Source organism: Notolepis coatsorum, assembly GCF_963971535.1.
Source record: "Notolepis coatsorum genome assembly, chromosome: 16".
Taxonomy (NCBI): Eukaryota; Metazoa; Chordata; class Actinopteri; order Aulopiformes; family Paralepididae; genus Notolepis; species Notolepis coatsorum.
The window spans coordinates 16,106,897-16,114,077 of NC_140180.1; positions in this window are offsets into that span (position 1 = coordinate 16,106,897).

Genomic DNA, 7,181 nt, shown 5'->3' on the forward strand with positions numbered 1-7,181 from the left:
GGCGTCTTAGATTACAGTTAAAAAATGAGGTGTCCTTTATCCCCACAGCCATAATAATAACTTTGTTTTATATAGCTCCTTTCAGAAGACCCAAGGTCGCTTTACATAGGGCAGAAAAATAACAAAAGTAACAAACATAGTGGACAGACACAACTGTCACAAACGGGTAAATTGTGATAAAAAGGGAGTCCACATGTGAAATCAAGTTTAAAAATTATTTATTTAAGGGGAGACCACCCCCCTAGATAGGGAAGAAAAATAATAAAGGATGAAATCATTTGGAAACATCTTAATTGTTTAGAATAGTCAAAAGAAAAAAAATGTATTAAATTGTTTTTGGTCGCATAATTTTATTATCCAAAAGGGGACGTGGTCTATTCAAAATGGCCCCTTTTTGCATGTTGCCCCAAGCAAAATTGTGCAAAAATGGATGATATATAGATATTTTCTCATGGTTTTTCAAATAAATTTTTCGCATATTTTTTTGTATAAAATGTTCTAAAAATCTGGATGAGTGAGATCAGATGAGAAAGTTGTGGTATATGGATAGGAGGAAACGTGGCCGGTTTGGTGTGTGGAGGTACTAGAGAAATTGAGATTTTTTGTTTTATGTGTAATACAAACTTATAAAATATCATTTTGAGAAAAACGCCTTTAAAGTTTTGTATTGTCTGTAAATCAGGCTATGTATGACATATCAACAAACCATTTGGCACAAAGAAGCAGGATATAGATATGAATAAAGGTTGAAAGTTTGGTGTGTGTAGATGCTAGGGAAATGGTACATGTCTACCCTTTGGGAAAACGCCTTCAAAGTTCTGTATTGTAAAATACCATACATTTTTATTTGAAACCGCTATTTACAAACATAACACCCAATCAAACCATTAGTAATAGACAACCTAAACACATGCCTGATAACTGAATAACATAATAACATAATAATAATGATGTAGTAGTAGTTTAGTAACAAACAACACAACCGATTACTGTACCCCCTAATAGGCAAAAAAATATATTTGAATAGATATCACTATGAAACTTTCCCAGTTTGTTATTGTTACGTATTACTTTCACATGGTGGAGGGATACTTACTGTCTGTGGTGCATATTCACATTGTGGTAGTAGTGTGTTGTCACTAATGGGTCGTTTGATTGACACACTGTTTTCTTTCTGTTGTCATTTTGCTTGTGTTTAAAATGGACGCTTTCTAATTGATCACAGGTGTGGTGATGAGGCACCACGCCCTACAAATGCAGAGCAGAGTGCAGGCTGCAGTTTTCAAGTCCTCACTTCACAGAGCTTGTCCTCGTCACAGCTCTCCAGCGTCTCACCTGCTCTCACTGCTTTATTGTATTTTTGGCTTGTTCTTCCCTTTGCCTTTGTGCATTCTTTTTGTTATCGAACTATGGAGTCTGGAGCACCCAGCTCCCCACTCTTTTTGTCCATTTAAATTAGCTGTGCGAATAAATATTGTTATTTTTGATAACTGCTGTCTTGTCCTGTGTCCACCACTTTACGTTCAAGGCCTAAACGAGTCATATTTTAGGATTGAACGTAACATGGGGGCTCTAGTCCGGTGTGCTGCAAAATTCTACTCCACACCAGAATTCTGCTGCCAGAGATTCTGCGCTTGCGCACGCATGCGCATGACCCACAATCGTTTTTCACGCGTTTTAACTCAACAATATTCTACTGCCGAACGTCTTGTTGAGTCTTATTGATGGTGAGCAATATCTTAAACATATTTGTACAGACATAACTTATTACTGTATAAGCATGTAAATATTTGCATGTAATTGGCTTTGCAGCAGAATGTATAAAGTATGTATAAAGTAGATAATAAAATTTCGTACACCTGTTGTAGTTCGGAGTGAACGTGACGACACCCAGCTGTCAAAAGATATAGGCCTGAGTTTAGCGTTATCTTGTTTTAAAATCACTTTTTTATGCATCAAAAATCACTTAATTGTGTGTTAATAATATCACTTTTTTATGCATAAAAAATCACTTGTGTGTTAATAATACTTATCCCGACCCTGGTCTGTATAGCAATGGAGAAGTAGTAGAATTTCGCAGACGCGTCATACCCTGGTCTGTATAGCAATGGAGAAGTAGTAGAATTTCGCAGACGCGTCTATCGAGTCGCGCTACGGCAGCAGTTTTCGAGGAAGTAGTAGAATTTCGCAGAACACCGGTCTTCCATGTACGGTTAACATGGAGGCTTGGATCCGGTCTTTCACGTACGGCTGACGTGGGGGGCTTTAGTCCAGCTTTCCATATGCTGTTTACATGGGAGCTTCAGTGTTCTTTTTTCCATGTGCTGTTAACATGAGAGCTTCAATTAGTTTTTTTTCTCCATGTGCTAGTAACATGTGCTTGAGCCGGTCTTCAAACAGGTGAGTATGCTCTTAATTTATCATTTGATTTGACTACTTGTATGCTGTTAAAATATTTAGTTTAGTCGACACCACAAGTAGGTAATTTCATTGTTTTCTGGTTGTTTTTAGCTTCCTGTGTACCACTTAACCCTGGGGCAGTCATTGAAGGGATTTCTACCATATACTTGTTTTTGTACTATACCATATACTTGACTGGTTTATGGTCGATATGATCTTTGTCTGGTAGCAGGTGTGGTTGAAGAAAGCTAGGTCTACAGTGCATTAGCTTTCAGTATAGGTAGGTTAGGGGGCCAGAAAATATAATTACTGTGTTAGGACCTGATGTAAGTATTTTTGTTAGATTAGACATGTGGTGGGCCTAGCAGTCCTTCATTGACTGCAGTGTAGATTTTAGAAACTATTTGTGGTCATATCAGATTATAAGGAGCACCTGTTTGAATTTGTTTGTTGAATGTTGCTTGAGTGTAACGCTGGAGGTTTTTTCCTCACTTTGTTTGTGTTACTGAAGAGCGTTTGTTCCAGTATTTTGGGATAAATGTCTATGTATATAAGTGACTCCACAAGGTTGGTCTTGTGGGTGGTTCATCTCAGCAGAGGCCTGAAGCTAGTGTCCGGTAGCAGTGTCTGCTGTGATTCTCTAGTATAGGATCTGTATGTAGTTAGTAGTGGGTCATCTCAGCAGGGATCTATAGCTAGTGTCCAGTAGATGTGTCTGCTGTGATTCTCTAGTTTGACTATATGATCTGCATGCATTATTGAGCCTGACTTGTGATCCAGTATGTTATGTCATGTGTCTTGAACTACTGCGTGTGAGTTTAATTACGTGCTATAGTTATGCTGTGTGTCTTAAATCACTGATTTAATTGCGTGCTAACCTTTTGTGGATACAGGAAAAATTGGGAGTTTGAACCCCAGGTCGTAGGAACCGTGGGTGAGTTACTTGTATTCAGGATTGAACTATATCCCTTTTGTGCTACACCGTTTGAGTGGTGCACAGTTAATTGTTGTATCTCCTTGTTGTCATTTGCTGTGGATAGTAAGGATGACGCTGGACATGAAGGATTTTGTTGCGAAGCCAACAGTGGAGAAGGTGAAGAGATGTTCTAAGGATGAGTTGGCGCAAATAGCTGCTCATTATTCTATATTAAGGTTTGATGCAAGCCTAGAGAAGGAGAGTTTGCAGTTTCAGTTGCTTGGATGTTTGACTATTGCACTATGTACTACTACGTATTTTGACGTATCCTCGTTGCCTGTAATGGGACAGGAGGAAATAATGCTAGCTGCAGAGGCAGAGCACATTGAGAGGAAACGAGAGCGCGAGGTAAAAGCAGCTACTGCCAAGAAAGAGCACATTGAGAGGAAACGAGAGCGTGAGGTAAAGGCGGCTACTGCCAAGGCAGAGCGCGAGGCCCGAGAGGCTATTGAAGTAGCCCAGGAAGCTATTAAAGTGGCAGCACGTATCCGTGAGTTGGCGCGGTATAAGTTAAGTATTGCAGGTGTTGTTGTTTAAGATTTTGGAATGCATACTATGAATGTACCTCTGCATAATGTTTTTCTTGATTGTGCCCTAGTGTCAGTCGTGAAACCGGAGGTGACATGCGTGCCAGATACTCGGGTGGCAGGAGATTATCTGGCAGAGCAGTATCTCGAGGTCTTCCCAGCCTGTACGGTGGCTGAGGAGAATGAGGAGGTTCAGAGTGGGAAGGATGCTATGAGGAATGTTGCTAATTCATGTGGCACCATTTCTGTTGGTGTTTCTGATATTTCATGTGGCACCGTTCTGGTTAAGGAAGCTACAAGGCCAGAATTAGGCTGCCAGCCTTCCTACAGTAGCTCTGCTGTTCATGATGTCTCACTTGTCAGCAGTGATGATCCCAGTATGTCAGTTGGTAATTCTGATATTGATTCACGTGACCACACTGACTCTCTGACAGGCACTGGGTATGCTAGGTATGCTAGTCAGCCTGGTTACCTGGTTACCTGTGTCCTGTATAGGAGCAGCCTTCACAACCTAGCCTAAGGTGTGGCAGCCATTTTGATCATGATAGTGCTGATGTATGTGCCTCCATTTTGTGTCACAACGAAGTTGATGTGTGTGCCACCATTTTGTGTCATGACAATGTTACTGTGTGCTGCCATTTTGGCTCGTGACAGTACAAATTTTTCTGACACCATTTTGTTTAATGACGAGGTTGATGTGTGTGCCACCATTTTGGATCCTGACGCTGTTGCTGTGTGTGACACCATTGTTACTCATGACAGTGCTATTTTTTGTGACACCATTGTTGCTCATGACAGTGCTAATTTGAGTGACACCATTTTGGATCCTGTTGTTATTTTGAGTGACACCATTTGGATCCTGCCATTGTTAATGCGTGTGCCACCATTTTGGGTCCTGACCATGTTATTTTCCGTGATGCCATTCTGAATGGTGATCCAGGTGCTTTTGCTGTTGTGACCGATGTGTTGCTGTGTTCCAGGGAGGGTGGTGACATGCCTGCGGCAGTACATCCTGTTCTGGATGTTCATGATTTACAGTCTCCTGAACTGCAGCATTATCTACAAACTATAACTTCACTCACACACCTCGACCTTCCAGATGGGGTGGAGGCACTGGCCTCATGACATCTCCTTCATGGGCTACAAACTTAACACCACTCCCAGATCTGTCACTCTCCTCTCTCGAATATCATGCAGTATCTGTCTCTAATCCTTTCAATCTCACCATTGTTACACTCTATCGCCCTCCAGGTCCCCTCGATCACTTCACAGTTGAGCTGGACATGCTTCTAAGCTCCTTACCGGAAGATGGTACCCCTCTCCTTCTATTGGGCGACTTCAACCTGCCTGACTCATCTCAGTCTGTCCCAGTGGTCTCCCTCCTACAATCGTTTGACCTGACTCCCACTGCCATGCCTCCGACCCACAAAGCAGGCAACTCCTTGGATCTCATATTTTCCCGTAACTCCAGCATCATTAACACCACGGTAACTCCCCTACATGTATCTGACCATTCTTTCATATCCTTCTCACTAACTCTCATGCTTAACCGAAAGGTCTTCACCCCAACTCAAACCGTCTCACTCAGACGCAACCTGCCCTCCCTATCCCCCTCCACCCTCTCCTCTGACATACTATCCGCTCTACCTTTGAGTGACACCTTCTCTGCTCTCCCCACAGAGATGGCAACCTCCACCCTCCTCTCAGCCCTTGCAACCTCCTTCGACAAGCTCTGTCCCCTCGTTAAGAAACCTGTCCGCCGTTCCCCACCCAGTCCATGGCTAACAGATCCAGTGAGAGAACAAAGACAGGTCCTGAGAGTGGCTGAGAGGAAGTATAGAAAGTCACGCCTCACTGCTGACATCGACACATATCACAACCTCTTGTTAACATTCTCCAAAACCATTACTAATGCCAAAGCTTCCTTCTTTCACCATAGGATCGAGGCCTCTGCCAAGAATCTTCGCAAACTGCATGCTACCATGTCCTCCCTCCTCACTCCCCCCCACCCCCTCCCCCCTCATCTTTCTCTGCCGAAGACTTTGCGATCTTCTTTGAGGAAAAAGTGGAGAACATCCGCAGCTCCTTCTCCCAACCCCCACCTATTCCAAATGCTGAATCGAGAACCTCATCCTTCACTCTGTCATCTTTCTCTCCCATTACAGAAGCCGAGACCCTGACACTGGTAACGTCGAACCGTCCGACTACATGCCAGCTGGCTACCCTCCCCACTCCTCCAGACCATAGCACAGACATCCTCCCATTCCTAACTGCAACCATCAACTCCTCACTCAACTCGGGTGGTCCCCACCTCCCTAAAACAAGCCAGAGTCACGCCGCTCATAAAAAAACCAACCCTGAACCCCACCGTCATAAGCAACTATCGTCCTGTCTCTCTTCTCTCCTTCCTTTCTAAAACACTTGAACGTGCTGTATCCAACCAACTTACTGCTTATCTCTTACAGAATGACCTCCTAGACCCTAATCAGTCTGGCTTCCGGACTGGCCACTCCACAGAAACAGCCCTCATTGCGGTCACAGAGGCACTTCACTTAGCAAAAGAGAAAGGCCTCTCCTCTGTCCTGATTCTCCTAGATCTATCTGCAGCCTTCGACAGTCAACCATCAGATCCTCCTCGCGGCCCTTGCAGGAATGAGAGTGGCTGGCTCTGCGCTGACATGGCTGACATCATACCTCAATGACCGCTCCTACCAAGTGTCATGCAGAGGGACCCTGTCGGCCACCCGCCCCCTGCGGACGGGTGTCCCCCAGGGCTCGGTCCTAGGACCCCTTCTCTTCTCCCTCTACACTAAATCACTGGGTAACATTATCACGTCTCATGGCTTCTCGTATCATTGTTATGCCGACGATACTCAACTCTTCCTCTCCTTCCCTCCCTCAGATATCCACGTCTCTGAGCGGATCTCGGCCTGTCTGTCTGACATCTCCGCCTGGATGACGACCAACCACCTCAAACTGAACCTAAGCAAAACAGAATTGCTCCCCCTGACCGACCTTTCCATCACAGTCGAGAATGCAGCTGTGACCGCGTCCCCGACCGCCAAGAACCTTGGTGTTGTCCTTGACGACCAGTTGAACTTCTCTGCTCACATCGCAGCGACAATCAGAACCTGCAGATTCCTCCTGAGCAACGTCAGAAGGATCCGCCCTTTCCTGACAAAAGAAGCCACCCAACTCCTCGTCCAATCAACAAGTCATCTCCCGCCTCGACTACTGCAACGCACTGCTCGCTGGCCTCCCGGCCACTGCCACCAAGC